Genomic DNA, 13,178 nt, shown 5'->3' on the forward strand with positions numbered 1-13,178 from the left:
CCCCCCAAAATTCATATGTTAACACCCTAGCCCCTAATGTGATAGCATTTTGAGATGAGGCCTTTTGGAGATAATTAGGTTGAGATGAGCTCATGAGGGTGGGGCTCTCGTGATGGGATTGGTGCCCTTTTAGAAAGAGGAAGAGAGAGAGATATCATATACATTGAGGAAAGGTCATATGAGTACACAATGAGAAGGCAGCTGGCCATCAGAAAGCCAGGAAGAGAGCTCACACCAGAATCTGACCATGCTAGCACCCTGATCTCAGACTTCTAGCCTCCAAAACTGTGAGTAAATAAATTTCTGTTGTTTAAGCCACCCAGTCTATGATATTTTATGTCAGCCTGAGCTAAGACAAGGAGTCTTAAAGATGCGATTATAAAATACAATACTGGAGATTATGATAATAAAATACAATAAATCCTCTCAGAAAAGTTCTGTGATTCTTCTACTTTCATTTTTGCCAACTACAGAATACTTAAAATCATCCTTCCTGGGATGTATAAAACAGTGTCTTGACCCTTTCTGGCTTTACTCATGTAACAATCTGAAGGAAAGCTTGCTAAGTGACAGCTTTCCCCAAACCTGACCTAGCTGCTGTCTGTGACTGGCTTTCTCCCAGAATCCTTCCTTTGCCTCTCCTGACTGCAGGCTTGACTGGGGAAGAGGTTATTTTCCTAGTCTGAGTAAAATATGTTGCTTTGCTCCCAGGCTCTGGCTACTGTTACAGTGTCTTATTTTGCATTCTTCCTGTTTCTACTTGACTATCTACTTCTTCTTTTCCTCTTATTATTATTATTTTTTTAATGTTTAAAAAAGTAAAATTTTTTGAGGGCACATACTTTAAAATTTTTTTCTCTTCCAGTTTTATTGATATATAATTGACATGGGGCACTGTATAACATTGTGTACAGCATAATAATCTGACTTGCATATACATCATGAAATGATTACCACAATAAGATTAGTGAATATCCATCATCTCATATAGACACAAAATAAAAAGAAAAATTTTTTTTTCCATGAGATGAGAACTCTTAGGATTTACTCTCTTAACTTTCATATATAACATACAGCAGTGTTAATTGTATTAATCATGTTGTACATTACCTCCCTAGCAGTTATTTATCCTATAACTTCCAGTTGTAAGACCATTTACTTTTTCCTAATTACATCTGTCCTCCAGGTGAATGAACGTTTCCTCTGTTTTTATTTTGAAAAGTTTTGGTAAAGATTTTAATCACATAATTTTGTATTTTGCATTTAACAGGTTAGCACTTAAATCATCTTGGGCAAGTCAATTCATCACTTTGAGACCATCCTTCCTCTTTCCTAACAGGGAAAAAATAATAATGGCTGCTATATTACTTCATAGGTTGTTGTCAGAGTCAGACAGAATCATATAAATCAGAGTTTGTGCAAATGTTGGTTGTTACATTGTTAGTTGGGAAATATCTGCCTGTATTTAACTCAGCCAGATTGGCCACATAGTTGAGTGTAGATTAGTCTTTGGTGCTTATTTGTATTTTTAGGGTATTTCTTGACCAATCTGTGCAAAACAAGTTTGGCTTAGGAGAGTATTTTAATGGTATGAATGAGGGGTGGAGGGGAAAATGATTATAACACAAATCTATGTGTTAGTGCTCATAATCTTTAATGGTACCCTGGAAACTTGTATTTATCAAATTTCTCTTTTGACAAATGCTTTCTTTTCACGTCCTACAAGTGCTTTGCTTGAGAGAGAGATTGGTAGGTATATTTTGCGAAAAGTAAAGCTGGTCTTTTTTTCTTTTTTGGTAAGCAGTAAGATTTCAAGGGCTTCCCTGGTGGCGCAGTGGTTAAGAATCCATCTGCCAATGCAGGGGACACGGGTTTGAGCCCTGGTTCGGGAAGATCCCACATGCTGCGGAGCAACTAAACCTGCGCACCACAACTACTGAGCCTGCGCTCTAGAGCCCGTGAGCCACAACTACTGAAGCCTGTACACCTAAAGCCTGTGCTCTGCAACAAGAGAAGCCACCACAATGAGAAGCCCACGCACTGCAACTAGAGAAAGCCCGCACGAAGCAACGAAGACCCAGTGCAGCCAAAAATAAATAAATAAAATAAATAAATTTATTTAAAAAAAAAGATTTCAACTGGGAGAAAGAAAGAAATGGAATAGTTTTCCTGCTCTAATTGAAGGTCTTATTCCTACAGTCTCTCCACTCTGTTTGTATGGGTGTGTCTATGTGTGTACATTGGCATGGCTGGGCAACCACAGTGAGTGTGCAGAAGGGTGAGAAGAAGAGAAATAGTAACAGAAGTAAAGAATCAAAAGATGTAAGGGAGATATTGGAACACTTACACTATCTCAGATATGAAATTAAAGGCACCCAGAAATTTTACTTTCTTTTTCTTCCCTTTTCAAATTCCCACTTGATAAATTGTTTTTTCCTAAGGAATTCATGATAGTTTTAGACTGAAGTCATTTTGAAGTAACTCTCCCACCCCCGCTTGTTTTAATAGAAATATATTAGTAAAGCTTCTTTTGCTTTTATCCTGTTTTTCATAGTAATCATAACAGTTGTTGCATGCCCAAATGTTGGGACAAATATTTACTTATATCTATAGAGATATAAATTCAACAGAATAAAGTTCTGGGTAATAAAAAATATGACACTGCTTTGGGAAACATGAAAACATATTAATAGTATATAAACACTTGAAGAGTAGCAAATGCTAGGAAACATGGGGTGACACAAAAAATTAACTATATCTGATGTACAATATAGCAGATGGAAATTATGATCTGTCTGCTTATGTTGAGACATCACGCTACAGAACAAAGAGTTTTGATTGAGATGCAAGTAATTTGGTCTTTCCCTCTTTAACACAGGCTGTTTTCATATTGCCAGTTTTTTCCTTACAAGTTAATAGAATGACATGAAATTTTTTTGGCTTCCTACCTAGGCTACCTGCGAATTTTAATCTATAGGAGCTTCTAGGTCAAATTTTAACAAAAAGCAGTCTTTACTGAGGTGTTTAAAAACATAAATATTTATTCCTATCCATATATAATTTAAAAATGTGATTTGATGATCTATTTATATGCTTGTATTTCTTAAACATTTATCAGAACTTTGAGGGGTCAGTAGAGGTGTTCTTGACCTAAACTGAGGTTTTTGAGGTGTAGAGTATAAAATGGTTTGTTGGTCATTGATGACAATATTTAGAGTTCCCAGTATTGCAGACATTTCTTCTCCATTTAGTGAGATAGGGTTAACTTTGTTTCTTGTCTAGTATCGGGTCCTGGGATATATCAGAAAAGTGGAGATGTTTTATTTATTAGGCAAATGATTCTCAAGCCTGAGCATGCACAAATCTTAGTTGCTTTTGAGTCTCTAACAGAAAGATGGTAGTGTGGTAAACACAGAAGCAGTCCTTACTATCACTTTCCTCTAAGATGGGTGATACCAGTCACTTCATAACCTCCAGTTTGAGAAAGCATGAGAGTAGAGAGTTAAAAAAAGGCACTGTTGTATTGCAAAAACAAAAACGGCATCTTTCCATACTAACTACCCCCTGCAGATTACACATCGACCCTATCATCAGTCTGCTAAAGTAGAAGTGGAGAATGAGATAAATCCTCAATTATTTTAAAGTGCATTTGTTTCACTGGAGCCTTTCAAATTTTTCGTGTGTGTGTGTGTGTGTGTGTGTGAGAGAGAGAAGAGAGAGAGAGAGGGAAAGAGAAAGAGGGAGAGAGAAGAGACTGAAGACTTCCTTGATGCAGCAAGTGTATTGAAAATATAAAAATGTTTGATAAATAAAAATTTAAACATAGCACCAGACTATGATTTTTCTTCATGCACACCTTTATGTCTGACTTTTGAAAAGTCTTTAGACACAATTTTTGAAAAATCATAGTTTCAGAGTCTTCTACAATGCCTTCATGGTGGATCGATTTCCATACAGGTCTTCCATAGTAACATATCTTCATCCCAGTTAACCAACCATAAGAGAAAGAATGTAATCTTCTGCCTTCCCTCTGTGGGCAGAGTGGACTGGAGAGTAGAGTCAGAAAACATCGGTTCCAATTTGTGTCTACAATTTGATGACTTGAGTGATGTTTGGCCTCTAGGAACTTTAGGAGGTTCACTAGAAAAACCGAGATAATAGCTACCATATTATATAGTCGAGAGGGTTACCTGAACTCACAAACGAAGTTCTCTATAGACAGCAAACGGAATGCAAACGTGAGCCACAGTTTATATTTCTAAGCAGCTGAATCGCTGATACAGCCCTGGATTTACAAGAAAGTGGGGGAAAACGTCAACCCAGTGAGGTCACTCACTCTGGCCGGGCCCTAAAATTCTTTGGCACCTGAAGGGCTGTGCTCCGCACACCCGGAAAAGCCTCGGCACCCTGACTTGGCACAATGGCGCCCTTAGGCTCTCTGCTCATTCAAGCAGCGGGGAACTTTTCGTAGCTCCTCTAAACGATGGGAGCGTTTTCTCTCAGCTGTCTCCACAGACCTCGCCAAACGTCTCCTCCCAAGGCCTCACCCAGGGAGACATCGCGCATCCACAATTACTCCACGCTCCCTACGCTCACCGCCGGTGCGGAGGTGGGGAGGGAGGCGTGGCTTCGCCTTTATAAGGCTTGCCAGCCAATGAGCGTGCTGCCTTTCTTCCGGTCGGCGAGCCAACCAATCCGAGCAAGTCGGTGTAACCTTCGGCTCTACTCGGCTCTTTTCGCTGATACGGGCAGCTCGAGTGGCCGCCGCCGCTAGAAAGACGCTTTCCTTTTTAATTTTTTTTCCAAGCGTTCACTTCCGGGTCCGGCGCCGATCCGGATGCCCGAGGCAGAAGGATGTTTGACCTCCGGATAAGCGAGGCGCCGCTGTGCATTCATTCCCGGCTGCATTGGTGGCGACAGCCGCGGCCCGGGCGGCGACTCTCCGGCCAGAGGCGGCGGTAGGACGCACCGGCAGTAGTGCGGGGACCGAGTCCGAGCTGCGTTATCTCCCTCGCTCGTTCCTTCCCCCCTACCTCGCTCGCTCCCTCCCTCCCTGCGTGCCTCGCTTTCCTCCTCCGGCCGCCGGCGGGTGCGATGTGCCGCCGCCGCTGCCCCAGCCGCCGCTGACTGACGGACCGGGGGGCGCCGCCCGCGCCCGGGACCGACCGCCACTTGCGGCCGCGCCTTTGAGGTAAAGCCCCGTTCGCGTTGGCGCCTGGCCGGGAGGCCCCGGCCCGGCGGCTGCCTCGGCGCGGCCGCGGCGCCCTCCTGCCCGGGTGGGGCTGGGCGGGCTGGGGTCCCGGGCTGGGTGGGGTGGGGTGCGGCGGGGGCGGCGCCGCCGGCGCGGGCCCGGGAGAGGGGTGGGCGAGGACCCGGGCGGGCGGCGCGGAGGCGCGGGCTGGAGACGGCCGCGGCCGGGGGGCGAGGGCGTCTCGGGCTCGCTGGGCAGGGAGGGGGCCGCGGGCGGCGGGCCGGGCTGGCAGCAGAAGTTGCCCGAGTGGTGCGGAGCGAGTGGGGACGGCGGGGAGGTGGGCGAGCTGGGAAAAGGCAGAGGCTTTTGGGGGGAGGGTTGAGAGGTCGGGAGTGCAGCCCCCAGCGCCCCGCGATTGTGTCCAGACAATTCCCTTCGGAGCGGGGATTTTAGGCAGGCCCTTCAGAGTGGGGATTTTAGGCAGGAGGGAGGGAGCCGTCGGTCGGCTGGAGGAGGTGTCAGGGGCCAGCATTCATTTCTGGGAGAAACTTCCCGATGGGGTGTTTGTTTTAAGGGGTGGGGGGGTAGGGATTTACCTATTCGATAGAGCTTTTGACTTAGCTCAGAACTTATCCAAGGCATTAGTCGGGGGCTCAAAATTACTCTGATGGTTACTGTTAGGGTGCTGCTTTGTTTCTCCCACTTGCAAAGGAGAAGTGACCCACAGGAGCGTCGGCTCTCTTGGTCCACAGTCCCCGCGTTTCTTTTCTGCGGGGTGGTGATGGAGATGTGTGTTTGCTCCTGGGGTGAGGGTAGTTAGGCCTGTGTTACGATCATTCCAGTTCTCCCAGGGAAGGAGGAAAAGTTAATGGGTGGGAGTGTGTGTGGGAGATGGCTACTGTTGCTACACTGTGCGAATTAGTTTTAACTCTGTTGTAATGAGTACCAAGGCTGGTCAGCAAGTGACCCTTTTTTAACCTTTGGTTTTAGAACATCGACTTTAATTGGACAATTAAAAACCTACTGATTTTTAATAAGTTAAGGAAAGAAGTTAGTACTTATTTCTTTTACGTTTGCAATTACTTCTTGTGATAGGAATGACATTTGCCCACAGATAGTAAAAGAGGTTAAACTATATCTGAGTTGGAATACTTTTTAAAATTAAAAATATCTAATTAGTAAAGCCATGTATATATTTTTGAAGAATATTTGCTTTCCCTGTAAATAAGCAGATTGTGAAAGAAAAATATCACAAAAGTTATAAGATGTGAGGCCAGTTTAAGAAAACATTTCCCACCAAAAATCAGATCTGGTTTGTGACATTCTTAATAACTTTTTTGGCAGAGGAGAGTGGAGAGTTGTGTTTAGTGTATTTTGTAATTATTCCCAAACTTTGCTCCAACTGTATTCTGAGCTAAGATCAATTATTTTCTTATTTTATATACATTAGCCTCTATAGTTGCACAAAAGATGAAAATAATATTTATGGGAATTGGAAGAAAGGTGTAATAAAATAAATTGCATGGCTTTGGTATAGATTTGTAGCAGAGTGTATAGACACTTTTGCATTCAGGGTGCTTGCATTTCTGGATATGCCTCAGGTATAAGGAGTAAGTAGTTCTTATTAGAATGGGGGACAGAAAGTTTAATTTTAATGTTGATATGTATGAGACTTCTGGGGGAATCTTGGAAAATGATTATCTTTTCTGATGGTTTATTGTGCTCACTGACCTCTTCTGCCATTCATCAACTTAAAAACTAATGCATTATATAATTATTGACATTTTCATTGTTAGATTTGCAAGCATTAACTATTAACAAAATCTTCAGCACACAGAAGTCACTTATTCCTTCAAATAAAAGAACTAGGATTAGAACAAAGGAATAGTTTAGTTCAACCTGAACCTTTACTTTGTGCAGGGGACTTTTACTGTGTGGTGAGGATGGAGGAGTGGTAGAAACATGAGGAGGACTAAGAGTAGCTACCTTTAAGGGAGAAGCAGACATGCACAGAAATAATTGCAACACAGGACTCCTGTGGGGTTTATTAGAAATGTATGGAAGCATGCGTGTGTGTGTGTGTGTGTGTGTGTGTGTGTGTGTGTGTGTGTGTGTGAGATACCAATTTTGACTGGGGAATTATAAACGAGTTTAGAGCTAGTAATACTCCATTTGGGGCTTAAAATATTTTAATGGTCAAAATGGGTCTGTGTGTGTGGGGGGTGGTGTGGGTAGTTTTGTAGGTGAAGGGAGCAGTTGAGAACCGGCATGCTGGTTTGGTGTCATGGGGCCTGTTGAGCTGGACCTAAGGCTGCTGTGCCAGGAGGTCTCTGTGGGAATTGAAGCTGTAAAATTAGGTGGAGATCAGTCCATGGACATCTAGAATGCTTTGTATTTAAAAGTGAGTCAGTTTAAGGTATGAAGGTCCAAGTGTATAGATTCTATGCTGATAGCAAGTAGGTAGGCAAATAAGGCTAGTAAGTTTAAAGGAAACAAATTAGAATAGTCAGTTTGTTATCATTCATGCTAATGGAGGAAAGCAGAAGAGTATATAATCTAAAACAGTTCCTGCATGGCTTTGTCATATTTTTTTGCTTGCATTTGGATATGAGTGTGTGGTAACCTGGTAATTGGTTTTATATGAAATAAATCTAGATTTTAAACATATGACTTGGGAAGAAATGGGAATCTTTCCATTTTCTTCTCTGGGTCCCCTCTGTAATCCCCTTCATGCTGGGAGTAGACCATCATTCTGGTGTGGTTTATTGGTTCAGATTTTTTCAGAATGGAACAAGTAGTTGTTTAGTTTCAAAGGGCTTCCCAAAAGGATGTATCACACTAAATAGTGGGAATGCTGAAACAATAAATAACAAAATACAGGTCATTGGATAGTTATATTATTGTTAATACACTTTAAGGTGAGATTTGCTCTGGATAAAGTGAAATGTGAAGAATCTACATAGGAAGAGAATTGACTATACCAGTAAGATGACAACATGAGAAACTTCCACAGTTATGGATAAATATATACAGGGATTTTAGTCATCTTAAATATTGATGACTCTAAAAAATTTAATCCCAAACTTAATCATTATCAAAGGAGTGCATAGGAAAATATCACCCTTATGACACCATTGTTTAATTATCTAGTCATGTAACAGGGGAGATTGTTTGATAGGTTTTTACTGACTATTCCCCTCTTAGTGTTCAATAAGGATTTACATTATAACTGAATTTGTATCTTGAACCTCCCGATAATAACAATACCTATTACAATTTATTAAGTGCCCACTTTGTCTAAGGACCATAAATGATAACTGTTAAGACGACTCTGTGAGTTAGGTGGTGTAAGCCTTGCTTTTGACAGTAGGAGGCAGAGTTTTCTAGAATTTAAGCAACCTGTTGAAGATACATCTTGGAAGTAGCAGAGTGCATATTTAAATCTTTTTCTTTTTTTTTCTGACTTCACAGTCTTAGACCAATGATATCTTCTCTAATCTTCCATCTTCTTCCTTTTTGTCTTTTCTCATGCAGTTGGCACTTAGTGGTATTGATTGGTGTTGTTAGTATGTGTTTGGGTGCTTGTTCTTTAAGATATAATTTCTTTGGAAATGGCGGTTTTGGGATATCTGTAGTTCTCTACTAGTAGTGAGTCTCTAGGAGCAGAAGATATGGTTCTAGTAACGTAAGCTACCTCAGAGTATCATTTTTGTGCTGATCTGTAGGAAAGAACCATACATGAGATTGTTAATGTGTGGAAATCAAGTGTGTATTGTCTATTAATGTGAAGTGACTTTGGAGAGCCTCTGAACTAGTCAGAAAACATGGAATGGGACAGATAAGCGGGGATGGGTAAGTTTTAGAGACACAGTGGAGACTGCTGTTAGCCATGTTTTTTCTAGCTCCCTTCTCAAAGCTGAGATTTAGGAACTATAAATGTTTGGGTTTCCTTCTATAATGGGACCTATGGAAGGTGCATAGTGATTTGTTCTTAAACTCTATTATATTATGTTCTCTCCTTCTACTCCCTGCCAATCATCCTAGTTCTGAGGAAGAATTCTTAACAGTGAACTTGAAGTGCTTGTGTATTTGGTAGATAAGACACACGTTTTGATCATTTTCTTTACTAATGATATATCACATAGTTATAATTTAATTAAATGAAAATCTATAGCTAAAATCTATGTCCACATGACTATATCACGTCCACATTTTTTATAGCTTTTACTGTAATTAGTAAAATCTCATGATGTATATATTCTTTTTCTTAAACACAAATTTCTAATGCTTTCTTCTTCAGTGAGGTAATGCAGATTTTAACTGTATTCAAATTTATTACATATATTTAGTTGATTTTGTGTTGAACTACTTTCCTTAGCTGATAGCTACGTTAGAAAAACAAGGGGGCGGGGGAGAGGGTTTCTCTGCCATTATATTCTTCATCACGATTGAGAAAATTTATCTAAAGTGCCATGATATGATGCCTGGCACATAGCAGGCACTATGCAAATCTTCTCTTAAATTTAGGAGTTGCTGATATATATGAGTTGTCAGAGTGTTGATTGGTGCGTAGAATGAGCAAAGACTTTTGGGGATAGCCTATTACAGGAGAATCTCTGAGCTCACCTCTCTTTAACCCACTCAAAAGATTAAGTTATACTCTTCATTCATTTACTACTTGATGTCCATGCTACATTAAATGGCAGTAGACTATCCTCTAGTTTGTTCTTGAACTTTTATTCCCACCAGTTATTGTATACCGTGTATACCTACCAAGAATCATTTGTCTGTGTACCCAACAAATTGTTAATGGCAGTTGTACTTGTTGTAATTACATAGTTTAATGAGATGTTATTCAGTGAACTATGAAGGCGAAAAGGTGTTTGTATGAGAGCCAGTGGCTGCTTTGGAAACAGGTGAGTAGCTGAAGTCACTTACAGTTAAAATCGGTGTAGGTGAAATTAAATGACTAGGGAAAAAACCCTAAAAGTTGTAGATTTTGCAATAAGATTCTGCAATAAAATTGCTTATAAGTGTTTGTGAGATGTCTTTCCATGTTTAAGAAACAAACTGGAAATCACAGGTGATGTACTATGGGTGTGGTTTTTGCAAGAAAGATAAAGTAGAACTATAATCCATGGACTCATGCTTGAAGGAAAGGCCTTGGCCCTGCATTAAAAGACTGTTTTGTGGTTGTATATTTTTGTGTTTTAGTTGCATTAAAATGTTTAAGGTAGATTCTTTTATGATTCCCCTTTTTAACTAAGTTATGAACTGTTGGTTAATAATAATATATTAAAGGGGTATCTACTTCTAAAGTAACACCTAGTTTATACTCTCTTATAGAGATTTGTTTAACAGCATCCTCTTTTAAAAAAGAGAAATACTGGTATTCCTGAACATATAGTCATTCATACGTTAGGGTGAATTGTTTAATTATCAGGTCACATGGTTCCCACATGTTTCCTGATAGGATCCCTCGTCTGATTTCGTATGTTACCTTTCAGCTTTTATTACAGCATCAGGGTTGGAGCGAGCGTTCTTGTAATTCCACCATCTCCTCAACCTGAGTAGGGACTGCAGGAGTGAATTGGTAGAGGAAATTGTCCTTTGGAAGAGGAAATGCCATACCCAGGAGCAGTTGAGCTTGGTGCAAAGGGTGCTGGTCTAACAGCTTACAGTAACTACTTGCCTTTCTTGTCTAGCTCAGCCCAAAGGCAAAGGAAAGCTTATAGGTGTTGAAAAAGGAGGTTGAAGTTGGAGAAGGAAAGGTAGATGGGGTATACTATTTATCTTGGTGTCACCACATTACAACGCCTGAAATGCAGTAGCTCCTGAAATGGAATGCTGAAGTATGAAGGCAGGGTTCGTTTTTCAGAGCTTTGGTTAGCCTCTGTGAAATTTACTTGGCTCTGCTTTCCCATGTGTGTTGGATTCATCCTCAGACTGGTAGCAAGATCCTGGTGCACTGGCCAGGACATCTTTTACGCAAGCCTACCAGCATATTTTCCCCTTCATGTTTTATTGACCAGAATTAGGTCACGTACACTTCCAAACCAGTTATGACAAGGGGGACAGGGTTATCATAGTGAGTTTCTACCAATCAGGATATATACCCTTGCAATTGGCGATGGGGTCACATTTCCCTGAGTTACATGGTGGAGGGAGGCTATTTTAAAAAATTGTGGGAAGGAGGAATATGGGGGAAACGGATGTTAGAGAGGCAGTCAATAGTGACCACCACATCTACACATCTACTTGTTTTAAGGATGAAAATAAATAATGCATCTAAGTGCACTTTGAACTTTAAAGTGTTGTACAATGTAACGGATGAAAGATTAGAAAGCTGCTTCTATGTGACTATCTTAAATATGCTCAGGTATGAATATTTTAGGAACTGAAAACACTGCTGGTTTTCTTATTGACTAACTTTGAGTCAGTAAAATCAGTTAAAGATTATACTTTTTTTCATGGAACTCATAAAGCTATTTTAACTTTACATTAAACATTTGTACTTGTAAACTTATTTAATTTTTTTCTGTGTTGCTACCCTCCTTCTTGGACAAAACTTGTCCACATCTTTGATCTCATCAGATTTCTTTGTCGTACCTGGAGGAGAATAGATGCCTTGAGGAAATGGGAATTTATCAGTCAGAGAAATGGTTTATTTTGAATCAAGGAATCTGATTGAGGTAGGAGGGAAAGATAGGTGTTACATATCTTGAATACAGCAAAAAAATAAAAAATAAATAAAAATTGTGGGGGAATAGGGGCAGGGGAGAATCACAGACCTTTAGAATTGAAATGAATTGTGGGACGGTTGAGTGAAATGCTTAAGTCACACACCTGGTTGGTAGAACTCTCCTATCCTCATTGATAGTGTAGTGCTCTTTCTGACCAAAAGGTGGGAGGCCATGAAAAGTTTTGTCTACTTTGCAGTTTTGCTCAGGACCATGGGCTAGTTACGTAAAGCAGTCAGCCAAGTACCTTTAATACAGATATCTGGGTTCTCAGGGTTTGGAAAATTGTAGCCAGAGTTGGTGTGTGTGTGTGTCTGTGTGTGTGCGTGTTTAAGTAAAACAAGCAAACAGACAAATCTTTTAATCTTCTCTCAAGCAGTCGACAAAAACAGCATGCGTACACACACACAGACACACACGCACACACACACACACAGACACAGACACACACACACACAAAGTAACCTCAAACCGGGACTGCTGAAACGAAAATGCAGAAGCAGAATGAGTGCTTGGAACAATTCATATATTTTTATTTTCAAGAAAGTTGTTATCTTAAAGATTTCTTTGTTTTCAGTATATGTAAAAGAAAATTGTGTGTGTATGGGGACATACATGGAGATACATGTATGTATAAATACATAATTAATACACAGAATTAATTGTTGTAATTCTAATTGTTGCAGTGTTGTTATAAATATACAGAGTAAATCCATCCATCCCCTGGAAGGATATTTATGTTAATGACAGATATTTATAGATTTGGAATGATTTTTATTTTTATACTTTTTATACTTCTCTGTAGTGTTTGGATTTTCAGGTATGACTGTGCATTATTTTTACCATTGGAAAAAAATATTACTTTTTTTTTTTTGAGGGAAGAAAATAAAATTCTGGGGTGGGATGTTTTCTACCAACCTAGAATTTAACATATAATTCTGCTTTCATTGTATATTACCTTGAATAGAGTGTGCCTTGAATGCACTGATACTTTGTAATATTTATTTTAAAAATTGGACTTACTACAAATTATATATCTTAAAATTTTAAGTTGAAATTGGCCGTATGATACCATTTGATACAAGTATATATATATATTTTTTAAAGACTTTTTTTTTCTTTTTTTTTTAAATTTTATTTATTTATTTATGGCTGTGTTGGGTCTTCGTTTCTGTGCAAGGGCTTTCTCTAGTTGTGGCAAGCGGGGGCCACTCTTCATCGCGGTGCGTGGGCCTCTCTTGTTGCAG

The 13,178-nt window shown here is 40.1% G+C and overlaps 1 protein-coding gene across 8 annotated transcripts in view; it reads left to right on the forward strand.

Annotated features, from left to right (window-relative positions):
• The first annotated feature begins 4,774 nt into the window (after positions 1-4,774).
• Positions 4,775-13,178, forward strand: part of CSNK1G3 (casein kinase 1 gamma 3) — a 127,892-nt gene continuing 119,488 nt past the window's right edge. For 7 of the 8 annotated variants that reach the window (XM_061189547.1, XM_061189550.1, XM_061189552.1 and 4 more), the window contains exon 1: positions 4,775-5,191. The gene's annotated coding sequence lies outside the window, so the exon portion shown is untranslated. The remainder of the gene's footprint in view (positions 5,192-13,178) is intronic. The other variant, XM_061189548.1, reaches the window with a different exon arrangement.

Source organism: Eubalaena glacialis, chromosome 4, assembly GCF_028564815.1.
Source record: "Eubalaena glacialis isolate mEubGla1 chromosome 4, mEubGla1.1.hap2.+ XY, whole genome shotgun sequence".
NCBI classification, from domain to species: domain Eukaryota; kingdom Metazoa; phylum Chordata; class Mammalia; order Artiodactyla; family Balaenidae; genus Eubalaena; species Eubalaena glacialis.